The sequence below is a fragment of the Siphateles boraxobius genome, unplaced genomic scaffold, assembly GCF_051911475.1.
Source record: "Siphateles boraxobius isolate OS27281-9 unplaced genomic scaffold, OSU_SipBor_1 22, whole genome shotgun sequence".
NCBI lineage: Eukaryota > Metazoa > Chordata > Actinopteri > Cypriniformes > Leuciscidae > Siphateles > Siphateles boraxobius.
The window spans coordinates 6,073,928-6,093,097 of record NW_027508833.1 but is presented as its reverse complement, the minus strand read 5'-3'; positions in this window follow the sequence as shown (position 1 = coordinate 6,093,097).

Genomic DNA, 19,170 nt, shown 5'->3' with positions numbered 1-19,170 from the left:
ATGTAATTGGATTTTAATTGGAAAAGAGGTTATGAATGATCTTGGTTAATGACTTGTAAATGAACCGTTTGAGCTGAAACTACCAGTCTTGAACCCATTTAAACTCTATGCTTTAGTAATTGAGAGGCCATGGGTTTAAGAGGGAATGTATGTAACGTAACACTATGCCTTGCTGTTAATGGCAGTCCGTGGATGAATAATGACAGGGGAACTCATGCTGGGTCTGAGCAGGTTAATTAGCTGTGATGCTCTTTCAGCTGAGATTCGATAAGTGTCCACAAATCCTCTTAGGGAAAAGACCACACTGAAGAAGCTACAGTTGTAAAGGCGCTGCATTAACCAAACTGCACAACTGCTTCGTGCATACAGCATAAAACATAGAGTGTTTCAGTATGTTTGTTGTGCAGATAACTTTATGTTCAGTTCACAATGTGGAGCGAGGGTTGATACTTTATCTAAAAGGATACAATTCTTCTCATCAATGTAGAGTTCAGCAATCTGTATGAAGGAATTAATAGAGAATATTGTATGAAAAATACAAAACTTCTAGTGCTTCACAGTATAAAAGAGAGAAAGCATGTCCAGAGAGAAAGCAGGTACAGCAACATTTAATCCCCGAACAAACAAAAATAAATTTCAGAAAAAGACAATTTTTCACATTTTGACTTTTTTTCATGATAATTAAGCATATTCCCTCTATCCCTTATTATCATACTGAATCATTAACATAAATATATAAAAATAAATACATACATAAAACAGTAATAAATATACAGTATATAAAGATTGATTGGCTATGCAGCTGGCTTTAGGAGAAGCAATAATAATAAATAAAAAAATAATAATTATATATATATAATTTTTTTGGGCAGCTGATAGCTTCTCTTAAAGTCAGCTGCATGGACCATACATTATTCTGTTTTATCGTCATAGCCTATTTAGTTCTGTCCTGAACTGGCTGCAGTGTCCAATGGGAATTTTCTTAGCCCGCCACCTTCCCCAGCACCACCTGCCTAGTTCTGCTAGGGTGTTCGTCCTACTTTCCTTGCAGCAGCTTGTATCCTATTCCCTTTATGTATGTGTATTTTTTGGAAGTAGCCTTCACTTATGCCAGCAGCAGCAAATCTATATGTACATTCAATTCTTATCAATAAAGTTATTTTCAATTCTCTTCTGAGAGTTGTCATGATCTATGTCTTGTATCTTATAAATATATATATATATATATATATATATATATATATATATATATATATATATATATAATATTATATATATATATATATATATATATATATATATAATGTATGTATATATATATGTATATGTGTGTATATATATGTATATGCATGTATATGTATATATATATATATATATATATATATATATATATATATACAGGTCCTTCTCAAAAAATTAGCATATTGTGATAAAGTTAATTATTTTCCATAATGTAATGATAAAAATTCAACTTTCATACATTTTAGATTCATTGCACACCAACTGAAATATTTCAGGTCTTTTATTGTTTTAATACTGATGATTTTGGCATACAGCTCATGAAAACCCAAAATTCCTATCTCAAAAAATTAGCACATTTCATCCGACCAATAAAAGAAATGTTTTTAATACAAAAAAAGTCAACCTTCAAATAATTATGTTCAGTTATGCACTCAATACTTGGTCAGGAATCCATTTGCAGAAATGACTGCTTCAATGCGGCGTGGCATGGAGGCAATCAGCCTGTGGCACTGCTGAGGTGTTATGGAGGCCCAGGATGCTACGATAGCGGCCTTAAGCTCATCCAGAGTGTTGGGTCTTGCGTCTCTCAACTTTCTCTGCACAATATCCCACAGATTCTCTATGGGGTTCAGGTCAGGAGAGTTGGCAGGCCAATTGAGCACAGTAATACCATGGTCAGTAAACCATTTACCAGTGGTTTTGGCACTGTGAGCAGGTGCCAGGTCGTGCTGAAAAATGAAATCATCTCCATAAAGCTTTTCAGCAGATGGAAGCATGAAGTTCTCCAAAATCTCCTGATAGCTAGCTGCATTGACCCTGCCCTTGATAAAACACAGACCATCACTGACTGTGGGTACTTGACACTGGACTTCAGGCATTTTGGCATTTCCTTCTCCCCAGGCTTCCTCCAGACTCTGGCACCTTTATTTCCGAATGACATGCAAAATTTGCTTTCATCCGAAAAAAGTACTTTGGACCACTGAGCAACAGTCCAGTGCTGCTTCTCTGTAGCCCAGGTCAGGCGCTTCTGCCGCTGATTCTGGTTCAAAAGTGGCTTGACCTGGGGAATGCGGCACCTGTAGCCCATTTCCTGCACACGCCTGTGCACGGTGGCTCTGGATGTTTCTACTCCAGACTCAGTCCACTGCTTCCGCAGGTCCCCAAGGTCTGGAATCGGTCCTTCTCCACAATCTTCCTCAGGGTCCGGTCACCTCTTCTTGTTGTGCAGCGTTTTTTGCCACACTTTTTCCTTCCCACAGACGTAACCACTGCAGTGCCTTGATACAGCACTCTGGAAACAGCCTATTTGTTCATTTCTTTCTGTGTCTTACCCTCTTGCTTGAGGGTGTCAATGATGGCCTTCTGGACAGCAGTCAGGTCGGCAGTCTTACCCATGATTGCGGTTTTGAGTAATGAAACAGGCTGGGAGTTTTTAAAAGCCTCAGGAATCTTTTGCAGGTGTTTAGAGTTAATTAGTTGATTCAGATGATTAGGTTAATAGCTCGTTTAGAGAACCTTTTCATGATATGCTAATTTTTTGAGATAGGAATTTTGGGTTTTCATGAGCTGTATGCCAAAATCATCAGTATTAAAACAATAAAAGCCCTGAAATATTTCAGTTGGTGTGCAATGAATCTAAAATATATGAAAGTTTAATTTTTATCATTACATTTTGGAAAATAATGAACTTTATCACAATATGCAAATTTTTTGAGAAGGACCTGTGTATATATATATATATATATATATATATATATATATATATATATGTCATGTGTATACATGTAATGTGTATATATAAATATACACTCACCTATAGGATTATTAGGAACACCTGTTCAATTTCTCATTTGTACAATTATCTAATCAACCAATCACATGGCAGTTGCTTCAATGCATTTAGGGGTGTGTGCCCGGTTGCATAAAGCACCTTAAGTGACATTTTCCCTTAAGTTCGCCCTTATGTTTCCCTTAAATCTAAGGGTGTTGCAGAAAAATACCCTTAAGTGTTACTTAACGTTTTTTTTAAGTGAGACGTCATAAACACTTAGAATTTCCCTTAAATGCTGTTTTTTCCCTTAAGTAATCCCTTAAAAAGCGTTAACTGTTGCATAAAACCCCTTAACGGTCATTTCCCTAAGTATAATTTAAGGTTTGGAAATCGTAACCTTAAGAGTAACGCGGACAAAAATAAGACGACATGGCTGAATTTATGGAACCAGTTGAAGATAATTATGTGCAAAGACGAATTTTTAGAGATCGGGAGAACCCTTTGGACCATCTGATTTGCGTATGTTTTAAAATAATCAAAGCCTCAAATATTTTGCACTCTGAAAGAAAATCTTTTATGCAATACATTACCTTCATAGTATTTATCTTAAAGCACTGTTTATAGCCTACTGGTAAAAATCTTTATTATTTTTTCTTTATTTTTTTTACCCGATTAGGAAAAGTACAATAATGCGCTGACCCACACAAGGTCGATTATTGAGAGGACCATCGGACAGCTGAAGCGCAGGTTTCACTGTCTCCACAGCGAACTGCGTATTGAGCCTTCAAGGGCATGCAGAATTATTGTAGCGTGTGTTGTGCTCTTCAACCTTTCCAAGACGTATTCTGCTATCGAAGAAGAGGATGAGCACGGGAATGAAGAGGGCTATGAGGAACTGCATCTGATTCAAAATCACGATTTCCAACAGGCTGGATATGCTGCTAGAGATGCCATTGTAAATGCTTTCTTTAACTGATAATATAGTTGTATTAATAGTAGTCATCTTAATAAGAAGAAATAAGAAGTAGTAGTAGTAGTAGTAGTAGTTTTTATTATTATAACACACACACACACACACACACACACAATCTGAAATCTAAAAAAACAATTGTCAAAAAATTACTCAATTGTAGTTATTGTTATTTTTCCTTCAGCCTTTAGCTGTAAAAGTTTGTTATTTAGAATAAAATTATAGAGCTCCTGATTTTCCGTCTCCTTCTTTAGTTTTTTCAATCTCCAGCTGCAGTTTCTCCTTTTGAAGCTGCAGAACCTCTCTCTGCAGTTCCAGCACATCTTCTCTTGATTTGGCTGCAGGTGATATTTGCGGTCTTCTGAAATACGCAAGTAATGGGGAAAATTAAGAAAATCTTAAAAAATAATATTAAAGCTGTTCGTTGGATTAATTATAGGCTGAAGCAATAGTTAACATAAATCATTACTTAGGGGTTGCCTGTATCGGCGTTCTGCTGACGATCTGATGGTGCTGAAGTTGTTTTTCAGAGTGCTGCAAGGGTCTAAATGTGACATTAATGTCAGTTAAATCATTATGTTATAACGTATTATGTCTCTAATGATGTCAAAATAATAATGTATCCTCTAAGCCACTGTTATTATATGATGATACAGGAAAATAACTTAATGCCTCACTCTATGTTACACTGTTGCATATCATATGCAACACCCTTAAGTTATTCTCTTAGGTAAGGGGAAATCGCCCCTTAAGTATCACACTTAAGGGAAAAACTTAAGGTGCTTTATGCAACCGGGCACAGGTCCTGGTCAAGACAATCTCCTGAACTCCAAACTGAATGTCAGAATGGGAAAGAAAGGTGATTTGAGCAATTTTGAGCATGGCATGGTTGTTGGTAGTATTTCACAATATGCTCAGTTACTGGGATTTTCACTCACAACCATTTCTAGGGTTTACAAAGAATGGTGTGAAAAGGGAAAAACATCCAGTATGCGGCAGTCCTGTGGGCGAAAATGCCTTGTTGATGCTAGAGGTCAGAGGAGAATGGGCCGACTGATTCAAGCTGATAGAAGAGCAACTTTGAGTGAAATAACCACTTGTTACAACCGAGGTATGCAGCAAAGCATTTGTGAAGCCACAACACGCACAACCTTGAGGTGGATGGGCTACAACAGCAGAAGACCCCACCGGGTACCACTCATCTCCACTACAAATAGGAAAAAGAGGCTACAATTTGCAAGAGCTCACCAAAATTGGACAGTTGAAGACTGGAAAAATGTTGCCTGGTCTGATGAGTCTCGATTTCTGTTGAGACATTCAGATGGTAGAGTCAGAATTTGGCGTAAACAGAATGAGAACATGGATCCATCATGCCTTGTTACCACTGTGCAGGCTGGTGGTGGTGGTGTAATGGTGTGGGGGATGTTTTCTTGACACACTTTAGGCCCCTTAGTGCCAATTGGGCATCGTTTAAATGACACAGCCTACCTGAGCATTGTTTCTGACCATGTCCATCCCTTTATGGCCACCATGTACCCATCCTCTGATGGCTACTTCCAGCAGAATAATGCACCATGTCACAAAGCTCGAATCATTCAAATTGGTTTCTTGAACATGACAATGAGTTCACTGTACTAAAATGGCCCCCACAGTCCTCAGATCTCAACCCAATAAGAGCATCTTTGGGATGTGGTGGAACGGGAGCTTCGTGCCCTGGATGTGCATCCCACAAATCTCCATCAACTGCAAGATGCTATCCTATCAGTGTCATGAAAATGATGACAATGCAAAACAAATATGAATGTTCTTGAAATTAAAATAATTAAATATATATATATATATTTATCAATAACATTTTATTTTTCTTCCATTTTAATTTAGACTAAAATGTGACCTAAACAATGGATTATCAGATTCACTCAAAATTTAACATTCTAGTTATTATAACTTTCAACATGTCAAAATACCTCAGATGAAATATTATAGTTAATGTTAGTGATACATATTAGCAAATTCTTAATATGTATTTTTCGTACAGTCAGAAGCGACTCCACTGAGCCACTGTTTATATTCTGGACATTGCTTGGGACCCTTGTGAGAGAGTTTAACAGAGTAACCCAAAGTGAGAGGCCAGGGATGAGTGTTTTTATCTGAAGGACTGTCATCGAACAGATTCCATGATTACTGAAGGGAAGTGAACACATAAAGAAATATGTATACCAGCTGCAGATGTTTATTTATTTGATAAATTGCCCTGATGTTTCATGTAAACACAAGATGGACACTGAATAGCTATTGCAATAGCAAACAAACCTTGCTAGCGTCAAGCACGTCTCCTGTGTGCACTTACAAGCAAACAAATGTGACCACACAATCGTTGCATATGAGAGAGCGTGTTTGCTGTGCCGGCTCATGCTGTCAGTGTACAGCATTAATGTTTCAGAATGCATTTGCCAGTTTAAAATATGCATTGACTGAAAGCTAGTTTTAGGTTAGTGTGCCATCCAATCATTTAAAAACTACATGCACGTGAGAAGTTTTTGAATGCAAACTACAGCTGTGTGCATTCGACTGTGCATTACTTGCACATGCATGCTATATAGCCAACCTACCAACAATTTCGCATGTAAATTGTCAGCTCCTACATTTAAAGCCCATTTGAATGGGTTCTATCCCACAATGCATCATTACAGAGCTCTATCCTGCAGGGCTCACCTGATGCAGGCAGTTGGGAAGCGAGTGGAAGCTCTGCACATGTGTGAGTCCTAGCAGCTTGAGAGTCTCCTTCCTGCTGGAGATGCCTGAGGCAGCACACCGCCTACACTGCATAAGGACTGGAGGATTTGTCGCTTTAGTGACGCTGCTCGTGGCCAATTGATGTACAGCAACAGCAGCTCAGATGATGGAGTCTTAAAAGGAAATCTTTCTCTTCACACTATTAAGGAATCTTTGCAGATGTTATTCTGAGAGTTGAATTGTATGTTCATGGGATACATCAAAATTAAAACCTTAAAATTAAGCTTGCTACAGGTCATAACGGTTCTAGACAGAGTTAATAACAAAACATTGTCAATGGAACCTGCATATTAGGGGTTGAATATATGGCTCTTTAATGGCCTGTGCTGGTACTGATTAGAGATCAGAGGAGCAGGTGGATGATATTATGTTAATACTAACACACACACACACACACACACACACACACACACCACACACACTCACACACGTAGTGTTTCCATGTTTTATGGGGACTTTCCATAGACATAATGATTTTTATACTGTACAAACTGTATATTCTATTCCCTTACACTAACCCTACCCCTAAACCTACCCATCACAGAAAACTTTCTGCATTTTTACATTTTCAAAAAACATCACTTAGTATGATTTATAAGCTGTTTTCCTCATTTTGTCCCCATAAGGTAGGGTTTACCAGGCCACACTCACACTCACACACACATTTATATTTTATATTTAAATTTTGAACTAAATTCTATTTGCCCCGTCTCTTTATGCTCTCCTGTTTGCTTTGGTGTGGCTGGTAAAGTGAATGACGTGCTCCACACTCCCGTACCAGTTGGTGGCTGTAATATATGCACCAAGTTGTATACAATGCCAACCACCAATAATATAAGAGAAGCTTCCCTCATACACTGTGTTGCCGCGAAAATCACAATCAAAATGGAGTCAGACATAAAAAAAACAGACTGATACGACTACTGTCGGAAAACGATCAATCAATTGTGCTCACCAACATTTCAGGTCGATCTCAAAAAGGAAATCTTAGTTCAAGAAGGAAATTTGGTTTTTGTTTAAATTTTGTTCTTTCAGTTCAACAAAGTAACAAACTGTGCTATGCTCATATCTGAACTGTATTTATTTTTTACTGTAACTGACAGATTCCGGTCAAAAAAACACAACACAGGAGTGGGAGGGAATAGGAGTCATTCTTCTGGGATTGGGTCACGGGATTGGATGTTTTTTCGTGGGATTGGGACGGGACAGGATTTTTTTTGTGGGAGTGGGACGGGAGAGGTTTGAAAATCCACTCCCGTGTCACCCTCTATTCTGAAGGCCTCAAGGCAGATTGATTTTACCCTGGCAACACATGATGGCTGAAATAATTGGAGAAAAGCACTAAAATAAATATGCAATACTGGAAGCAGCGCAACCAAGAGAAAAGCTGTGAGATTAAGAGAATGGACTAATTGGGAGTAATGTAATAATCATTCATTGAAAAATTATATTAAAGTGCAAGTCAGTGATTCTGAAAGTGTTTAAGCCAGCAGAGAAGGCCTTGCTGGCCCTGACGGCCCATCACTACATGATCTTTCAGAAATCGTTCTAATATGCTGATTTGGAGCTCAAGAAAATTTCATATCATTATCAATGTTTAAGAGTTTATTAACATTTGTGCTACCTAACATTTTTGTGGAAATCATGATGCAATTTAAGACTTTGATGAATAGAAACATCATAAGAATGGCATTTATTTATTATAGAAATATTTTGTGGCATTATAACTGTCTTTACTGTCACCTTTGATCAATTAAATGCATCATTACTGTTTAATTGAATGCATTAATATTATATTTAAATATAAATATGAGTAAACGTATTGTAACACATAAAGTTTTGCGTTGATCATTTGTTTTAATGCATTTTATACAACAGTTCTGGCATCCATGTACTCAAGGGTTTCTCTCACAACTGAGCAAATGAAAACAACTGTAGTGGAGCTGGAGTCGAGTGATAACGCTTCACTCAAATATGTGGCTCCAGACTGACTTATGTTTGCTGCTGGAACATTGGCAACATGCAAAACTTGATGCTTTGGCTTCGTTTGGAACTATTTTCATTGGCAGAGAAGGAAAATATCACAGGGGATATAGTTCACCCCAAAATGTTGTCATACACATGTTGTTATCATGCTGATAAATATATACTAACCACAAATAGCATTACAGTTTAATGTATCATATCTTTGGTTCATATTGTTTATGACAGGATACATCTAATTATAAGGTTTATAAAGATACTTTATAATGCATTATACATACAATCTTTATAAAAAGTGTTTGAAAATGAAAAACCGATAAATCTAAAATAAATCTAGCATGATAAAAAGACATAAGACATAAAGTGTACTCAATGCACTGTGTATCTTAAATGGGTGATGATGCCTTTTACTGTTAAACAAGGACAGCTAATATTTATTTGCAGGGTGTGGTGACTTTAAATGTTTACTCTTCTCTCACGGTCTGGTTATAAATGTTGAGCTTCAGCCATTATGTCCTCTAAAATGAATGCAGATTATTAGTTTGGTGTCCATAAACCATAATTGCTTTCTATCTAACAGAAACAAGCCCAGGCAATGTCATCACCCAGATAACTCAACTACCTGGATGGATCATCTGGTATTTAACAAAAAGAAAAAACAATCTCTGATATACGTTTCTCTCTTTATTTTACCATGATTCTGGAATTAAAGGGATAGTTCACCCGAAAATGAAAATTTTGTCATCATTTCTCACCCTCAGGTTGTTTCAAACCTGTATGAATTTCTTTCTTCTGCTGAACACAAAAAAATATATATTTTGAAGATATGTGGGATGGTGTGATCTTGCCCTTTTCCTGCACTCTGGCACCATCTGGTGACATGTTTAAAAATCGCACTTAAATTAACTCGAACCAAATGTTTTTGTTTTGTTTTTTACTTTTTTTTCTACGAATAATCTGTTGCAACCCTAAATATAAAGATCTCAACTAAAATTATTTCCATTTAAAATTATTATTAACTACTAAGTACTTATCATCCAAGCAAAATATACTGCAATAAATGGTCATATTTATTACAGGTATCCTCTAGCAGAAATTACACAGTTAGCATAGTCACAGATGATAAGGGTTATCATGGATAGTATTATTATTTTATTTTTTTAAGTATTTTGTCTCTCCCCGACACTTCCAAAGCACAAGGAGGATCATGTGACCATTGCACCTCTGCCACCAACAACTTCCAGTGGTCAAAGGGCACTGCAAAAATAGGCTATTGTTTTTTATCGGACAACTTCAGAGACTACATTATTATTTTTCGACACCTATTTGTTAAAGTTGTCTTTTGTGTATTCGACAGGCAATCCAAACTGCATGAAATCATTAGGCGATTATGTGAACTGCGAATGGATTGTCAGGGAAAATAATTCGCTTATCACAATGTTTAACAAGCTCGGTTTAAAAAAGCAGCATTAAAAAAGCACAAAACTTCTACAGTCAGAGTCTAAGAAGAGAGTATAAGAAGATCATGGATCAGGATCGGTGCTAAATAGAGACAGTAATAGGCTACTTGCAATACAGTTGGGATCAACTCATTGTTGCATGATTACATGGAATTTTAATAAAACTGATATAGAAAAGTACGTGGCAATTTGCAAGTATTATGTTATAGAGTTGCTACTTTTATTTAGTTATTCCCCAATACTGCAAAGCAGAAAAGTAAAGTTAATCAAATCAGTGTTACTGTCGTTAAGAAGAAAAAAAAAATAAACCATAAAAAAACAATAACATTGTTACTTGAAATAAAATAAAATAAAATATATACAAACTTAAACTAAAGAAATTGAGAAATGTTGCCTTGGAATCTAGCTAAAATAAATAAGTTAAAGAAGTAACAGTAACTATAACGGTATATCAATTATACTAAAATAACACTGTATGTAATGCATTAACACTGTAGATCTATGACAAATAAAAGAAGGGTAGGCAATTTGTTTTATAAATACTTTTTGTTATACTGGTTTAAACTCTCTTCTTATCCTGATAGCAATCAATAATAGAAGTGGTCTAAATATTAAAACATGTACATATATCTTCTGCGAAAGTCTCAGAAAAAAAAAAAAAAAAATTGTAGTCCAGTCATTGTATTCGGTCTTAATGCAAAAATACGACGTCCTACCTGCCTGTCAACATGTATTTGCATAGCTCCACGCACCACTCACACGACATCAGCACATTCCTTAAGGATATAATGAAGAGTTGCACACAGGCAGTCATGGAAATTTTGGGCGTAAGAAGAAATTGTATTTTTCTTTTTTATGCTTCTCCCATGCAAAAATTGACGATACAGTGCCAAGGTGTTGTGCATTGTTGCCAGGGCGTTGCTAAGCAGTTTCAAAGGTGTATATTTCTTCTATCAAAATATAACTATTATATATATATATATATATATATATATATATAGCCTATATATTACAAAATATATATTACAAAATATCTACTTTAAGGGACAATAAAATGCATTTAAAATCTTAAGATTTTTACAACAGCCCCCCAACAGCTTGGACACTTTACCCCAAATATCGTACTTTTACAGATCCTCCCGTTATTGAAAAACTGTTGCTTTGATTAGCTTGAACAAAACGGAAAATCATTAAAACGACCTTCGTATCAAAATAAAAGCAATAATTTTGATCGATTCTCATTTGCAACATATATCTACAACATTTTTAAAAAATAGATCAAATATTAAATATTAGATCAAATTTGCACAGAATCAACTTTGCGGTCTTTCCCGCGATCGCGTCAAGAATCAGCCAAATTTCCACGTGCATCATTGGCGTATGTTGATTAATGTGCTGAGAGGAATTTTGGTGCCTTCTAGTGTTTTATAAAAGAATAAAGCCACTGCACCTTTTACCTCGTCACCTTTGGAAGCATCTATATGTCTCTTTGAGTATATGTCTATCAGTGTTGCATGCCGTGATGTTGACATTTTTTTTCTTGGCAATATTGCTTTTGGCAAATTGGATGGGGAATATTTGTGAATCAATATTTCTGAAGTTATTCAAATGGACTGAGGTGTGGGATTTGACTGGGCCACTAGTCTAGACTCTATAGGGTCTTTTGGATTGTAAGCGACACCACAGTGACTTCAGCTCTGTGTGACTGGTCTGCTGGAAGATGAATTGTTTTCTTATTTTGAATTGTGCATTTGCTCTTGGGACTGCAGCACTATTTCCTGCAAGTTTTTCTGCATCCATCAATTTTTCCTTCTATCTCAATGAATTTTTCAGTCCCTGTTGTAAACAAGCATCTCCAAACACAATGCTGCATCACCCTGTTTCAAATATGACTCTGCCAGAGATGTGATGAGCTTTATCAACAAGGGTTTATATCCTTTCCATTCATGTCCGATTTATGAATAGTGCATGCTATTCTTCAATTTCTGTAGATGGCTTCCTATTGGAATGTTTTTATTCAAGGCATACATTTTTGTTTGTCCATCCATCCATCCATCCATCCATCCATCCATCCATCCATCCATCCATCCATAAACAGGATCCAGTTAAGGATTGCTTTGTGACAAACCCCATCCATCCATCCATCATCCATAATTTGTGTTTGTTCATCCATCCATCTATCCATCCTTGTAATTAGTTTGTTTGTGTTGGTTCGTCCGTCCATCCATCCATCCATCCATCCTTAATTTGTTTGTTAATTCATCATTCATCCATACCTAATTTGTTTCTTCTTCCATCTATCCATCCACCCTAAATTTGTTTGTTTGTTCGTTCATCCATCCATCCAGTCGTAATTTTTTGGTCCATCCATCCATCCTTTGTTTTTTTGTGTTCATCTGTCTGTCCGCCCATCCATCCTTCCTCTGTTTGTTCGTCTGTCTGTCTGTCTGTCCGTCCATCCATCTTTTTTGTTTGTCCATCCATCCATAATTTGTGTTTGTTCATCCATCCATCCATCCATAATTTGTTTGTTTGTTCGTCCATTCATCTATCCATCCATCCATCCATAATTTGTTTGTTTGTTTGTCCATCCATCCAACCATCCATCCATCCTTTGTTTGTTTATCCATTCATCCATCCATCCATCCATCCATTCATCCATCCATCCATCCATCCATCCATCCATCCATCCATCCATCCATCCATCCTTCCATCCATCCATCCTTCCATCCATCCATCCATCCATCCATCCATCCACTGCCTTTGGGTTAAATACATATGGATTGTTCTTTTTTATTTCTATAGTCAAATAATTAATTTCATTAATTCAGTCATTGCCTCAATTGAAACTGTATGCTCTGTAACTGAATTAGACATCACATGGGCAAAAAAAAAGAAGTAATAATGCTCAGGATGGTTATATTGCCAACAACCAGTGTTCACTGAATGAGTATGCACTTCATAGCATCATGTTTTCAACTGGGAAATCTTGTACAAAGCATTAAATCAAATAAACTAAATTACTACAGCCCACATTTTCTCTAATTTACAGGGTTTTGCCTTGATAGATGAATCTGTAACGTTTAGACTTGTAATGAAAAGAAAATAAACAAGGAGACAGGACGAGTTGTTTACAACATTTCCAAACTTTACTTCACTCTCCTCCCTTCTTACTTTTAACACCACATACAATTCTGTCTCTCCGCCCCTAGCGGACTGGTTCAGTATTGCAGTCCATGAACATAAATCACAGAACATAACATTCCCCTCTTTCTTTTAGGAAATACTCTTAACAAGTGGGATTATTCAGTCCAATTTCCATCCACTTATGAATTATGCCCTTAACCCATACATTTTACTTCTGTATTTTAGAACCTATCGATTAACTAACATATGCATAAACACATGAACACATTCACCATCTATTTTCAGTTACTTCCGTACTACAACACTAGTGTTCTTTCATTCACTCTTTTCTTTTCGTTTACCTTTACTCTGTAGCATAGTCTTTTAAGCATAGAGGGGGCTGTCTAACCCGTGTACTCTTAACTGGCTCATGCACAATATTTTCTGTTCCAGGGTTAACCTGAGCATTCTCTAATGCAATTTGAGTGAAAGTGAAAGTGAGCCGCGTTCCATTTCTTCCCATCACTCAAGACATAGATGCTTGGTCCCAGTTTCTTATTCACTACCATTGGAACAGTGAATTTCCTTCCAGCCTTTGGTACATGCATAGGTTTTCTTACACGTACCCGATCTCCACACTTGAAGGGTGGTGGTTTTGCTCCACGTTTCTTATCGGTGTACAGTTTCATCCTTTGCTGAACCCGCTGTACACGGTCACGTATGCCCATCGTCACTTTCTCACCCTGAACTGTTGTGGTTGACAGAGTGTTTAGCTTTGTGCGCATCTTCCTCCCTCTTAACAGTTCAAAAGGTGATACGCCTGTGGTTGCGTGCGGTGTAGCTCTGTAGTTCAAGAGGAAATCTGTGACTGCTTGTTTCCATGGAAGTTGTTGCATTTCAGCTACTTGGATGCAGTTCTTTAAAACTCGATTCCATCTCTCCACAACACCGTTCGCTTGGGGCCAGTAAACACTGCAGCGAATGTGTTTTATTCCTCTTTCAGCCAGGAAATCAGCGAATGCAGAAGAAGTTAGCTGAGGACCATTATCGCTGACTAAGGTGAGTGGGTTACCTTCTCTCGCAAACACAGATGCTAGAAACTTTGTAACGGTGTTGGTTGTAACATTTGAGGTAAATGCAACCTCCGGCCACAATAATCCACCATCGTAATAGCAAACCAACAGTCCTGTGTGGCTCTCTCAAAAGGTCCTACAATGTCTATTGCAACTTTCTGAAAGGGACCATCTGGCAGGTCCACTGGCTGCAATGGAGCTGGACACGTCCGGGCGGTTTTGTCACAGGACTGACAGGCAGAACAAAAAGCAATGGTTGAATGCACATCAAAGTCCATACGAGGCCACCAGTACAAGTCTCTTAGCCGTTGCTTAGTTCGTACCACTCCCTGGTGCCCCTCGTGTGCTAAGTGAATGAATTTAGAGCGCAAAGCAACTGGCACAACTAGTCTCTGCCCTCTCAAAATATACTTATCATCCACAGCAAGTTCATGCCTGATCTGAAAGTATGCCCCGATCGTTGGATCCACTTGTTTCTGTGTTCTAGGCCAGCCTTGTGGGATTTGGGCATGCAGCTTGGACAACTCTGGACAAGATTCGAATGCTTCCAGGAGTTCCTTCATAGGAATGGCTCTTGAAAGGTCCTTTGAAAGCTCTGCCACCAGGCCTAATTCCTCTCCCTGACCAGCATCTGAATCGGGTAATGGTAAGCGTGACAAACAATCAGCAACACAATTTGTTTTACCTGGTCTGTACTCCAGATTGTAGTTGAAATACAGGAGTCTGGCTGACCAGCGCGCTATCCTCATTCCTGCTCTGTTCATTCCTCTGGTGGCCAGTAATGTGGTCAGTGCTTGGTGGTCCGTCTTCAGTGTAAATTTCCTGCCCCAAAGGTAAGTCCTCCAACGTTCCACTGTCCAGACACACGCTAATGCTTCCTTTTCAACTGTACTGTATTTTCTTTCAGCTGGCTACAATGTACGAGAAGCGAATGCTACTGTACGCTCTGTCTGATCTGGGTACATTTGAGTGATGACACCTCCAATGCCGTAATCGGAAGCATCTGTGGACACAATTGTTGGTAAGGAGGGGTCAAATAAAGCTAAGGCTGGGCTGTGGACTAACAGCTGCTTTAGTCCTCGAAAACTCACCTCAGCTGCTTCTGGCCATATAAACCCATTCTGCGATGATCTGAGTATCTCCCGCAGAGGGTCTACTACCATAGCATAGTTCGGGATGAACTTGCTAAACCAAGACGTAAGACCTAAGAAGGACCGTAATGAAGGTAGGTCAGTTGGTGCAGGTGCCTTTGCAATGGCTTCAACTGAGTCAGGGTTAGGATGTAGTCCCTCTTTTGAGATGTCATGGCCTAGATACCGAATCCTACTCTGGCTGAATGTTAAGTTTTCTTTATGTTAAGTTTCAGACCAATGTCTGTGAGTCGAGTCAGCACTGCCCGTAAATTTGAGTCATGGGTGGCTTTGTTTTGGCCATACACGATGAGGTCATCTAAGTAGTTCTGTACTCCTGGTAAACCCTCAAGTACAGTTTTCATCATTTTCTGAAAGGCGGAGGGCGCCGAAGCCAACCCGAAAGGAACCTTTGTGAATTTGAATAACCCATCGTGTGTGATGAAAGCCGTCAAGTTTTGACTCACCTCATGAAGAGGAAGTTGATGGTATGCACTTTGCAAATCGATTTGGGAGAACACCGTAGCGCCTCTAAGCTCTGTGAAAAGATCCTCCATATGAGGCAGTGGGTAGCAGTCAGTAATTACAGCTCGATTAGGCTCTCTCAAATCCACACACACACGAATTTCTCCAGACTTTTTTCTGGTTACGACGATTGGTGACACCCATGGCGAAGCATCAATCTTTTCAATTATTCCGTCTCTCAGTAAGCGATTAATTTCCTTCGAAACCTCCTCCCGTACACTCAACGGTAATCTGCGTAGTTTGTGCTGCACTGGTTTCACAGACTCATCAATCTGCACTTTGTGCACGAATCCTTTGACACATTCTGGTGAGCTGGTTGCTGTATTACATATTTCTAGCACTGGTGAACCAGCAGGGTCCGATAATGTGACAATCCTATCTCCCACAATGTGACAGTTTAGGGCTTTAATTAAATCCATGCCCAAAAGTGGTGAGCCCGTTTTGACCACATAGAAATTTGCAGTGGTTGCAACACCATCATGCGACACAGGAACAGTGAAACAGCCTAAGGTTGGTAAGGGTTCACGTGAGTATGTGACTAACCTCACTTGAGGTTCCTTCAGCTCACAATTTGCAAAATGTTTCATGAACAGGGTCTCTGAGAGGATGGACACACTTGATCCTGTATCAACAATCAATTCAAGTGGTATTTTATTTCCTTGCGGTGCTTCCAACTGTACTTGGCAACGAATTTTGTCATGAGACTGATTTACACATAGTACAGTCAGTTCAGGCACCACCACTTCTCTGACAACAGCAGATTTACATACCTTTGCAAAATGTCCTTTCTTTCCACACTGATGACATGTGGCCGATGCAGCAGGACAAGTGTGTGCGTTGGCCAAGTGAGTATTTGATCCACAGCGAAAACAGCGTCTTTTATTTGAAGTCTGTGGCTTCCCAGTTTGTACTGGCATTTTTTCATACTTTTGTTTACCTCTTTTGAAACTGGCCTTTGTCCTCGAGATGGCTTGAACCATGGGCAGGAGATGAACCAGTAGTTGAAAGAAGTGTTGCATTTTGTACTGCCGATTCGACTTGCAACGCTAACGCAGAAGCGCGTTCCAATGTAAGTTCGGGCTCAAGTAACAATCTGTCTCTCACCGCGGCCAGAAAAACCCGTTCAATCAGTTGGTCCCTTAGCATTTCGTCCTCCATTCCTCCGAACTGACAATCCACCGCCAGATGACGTAACTCCGCTATGTATTGACTGCTGTGTGCTGTGCGCGTTGTCGGAATTTATGTCGAGCAGCGACAACATTCACTTTTGGCGTGAAATGAGCATCAAGTGCCACCATGGCCTCATCATAAGTTTGGCAGCGTATAGAAAAGTCTCTGGCCCTCCGTACCGAGACAATGTAAAAGAACTGCACGAAGTCTAGCATCAGGCCATGCGTCACCTCGCGCTCCGATGACAAGTAAGTAGTTTTGGAAAATTTTCTTCCATGTAGAAAACGGTATAGCAGGCTCTCCTACCGTCGGAAGAAAACATGTAGGCATGGGTACGGATGCAGACATCCTCGTCGCCAAAATTTTTAACGTTTAGACTTGTAATGAAAAGAAAATAAACAAGGAGACAGGACGAGTTGTTTACAACATTTCCAAACTTTACTTCACTCTCCTCCCTTCTTACTTTTAACACCACATACAATTCTGTCTCTCCGCCCCTAGCGGACTGGTTCAGTATTGCAGTCCATGAACATAAATTACAGAACATAACAGAATCCTTAATTGAAGACAAATTAAATATAACTCTAAAACAACTTAATTTCTCTAAAGTAGCTCATGCATTGAAAGTCTTGCGATTGCAGCGGGAATTAACTCACATTGCAATCGGGTTGTAATAATGATTCTTTAGCTTGAGGGAAATTTCTTACTCTCTTTGGATGGCATTCTAAAGCAATCTCACTTTAATCAAAACGACCCACCTGCATATTCAATTATCATTAATCAGAATCAATAAAATTATATTTCTGAACCATATCCCATGTTGCATTTTTCCACAGAAAAAAAAGTACATTGTACTTACACAAAAATATTTCTTCATTCTGAAATAATTTGCTGACGCTAAAACCTTGATAACAAATCCACAAGGGGAGCGTAATGGTAGAGACTGTAGCATTTGCTTCTATAGGCTGAAGTATCACGCTGTAAATTTTCATGAGCTCTCATCTTTTGCTTTCCAGTCTCTTTTTCATTATGTCTCAGTCTTTTTTTCCCGATGTGAGGATGAATGGATGTTAAATTTAATTAAGCAGAACATTTGGTCAGTGCTTTCTCTATCAAAAAACGGGTCCTCAGGATTTAACAGCCTAGAAAGGTCTGACTCATTATACATGTGAGCAGTTTAGCCCTGCGGCCTGCCCTACAGGACAGCTCTCAGCAGATCAGTGAACAGTGCCAAACAATGTCTTTATTGATCCTGCAGACTTTGCCATCTAATTTCCTTCAACATTTTATATGGTTTAGAACACAGTAGATGAGAACTTTATAGATCCGCTTCATAGAAAAGTCACATGGCCAATAAATTGTGCTGATAAAGCAGTATATGCATTATGCATTTGTTTACTCAAGTAAGAAGACAGAATGTTTGACATTTTGTTGGTATAGATTAGTACTACAATATGCAGTATGCTTATTTTTCATTTCTACCTTTTAATTTAAATTGCACATTTTTTTCCTTCTTGCATGCTCTGGACTGACCTTTTCTAGACATGTACAATTATCAATAAAACGAGGGAAAGGCTAGCGTGACCTCATGGTGATACCTTCCATCTTTATGTTCATTCTGTCATTCGGTTTTACGTGAAAAAGCTTCCAGGGCCCTCAACAGCTGCTCAGCTTCCTCCGGTTAAGGAGGAAGGTAATGGGTAGTTGATGTGGCAGGTCTGTTAATTAAGACTAAATTTGATTTAGGCTATAACTAGGCCCACAGATCAGGTCGGATCTGATTAAAGGACACTGTTTAATGAATACACTTGGGAAAATAGTCACATGGCAATAGATTATTTTAACCAAACAAAAGCATTACTGCAGTTGTTGCCTTAAATGTACAGGTAAGGTTTGAAGATTTATATGTAAAATATATATTTAA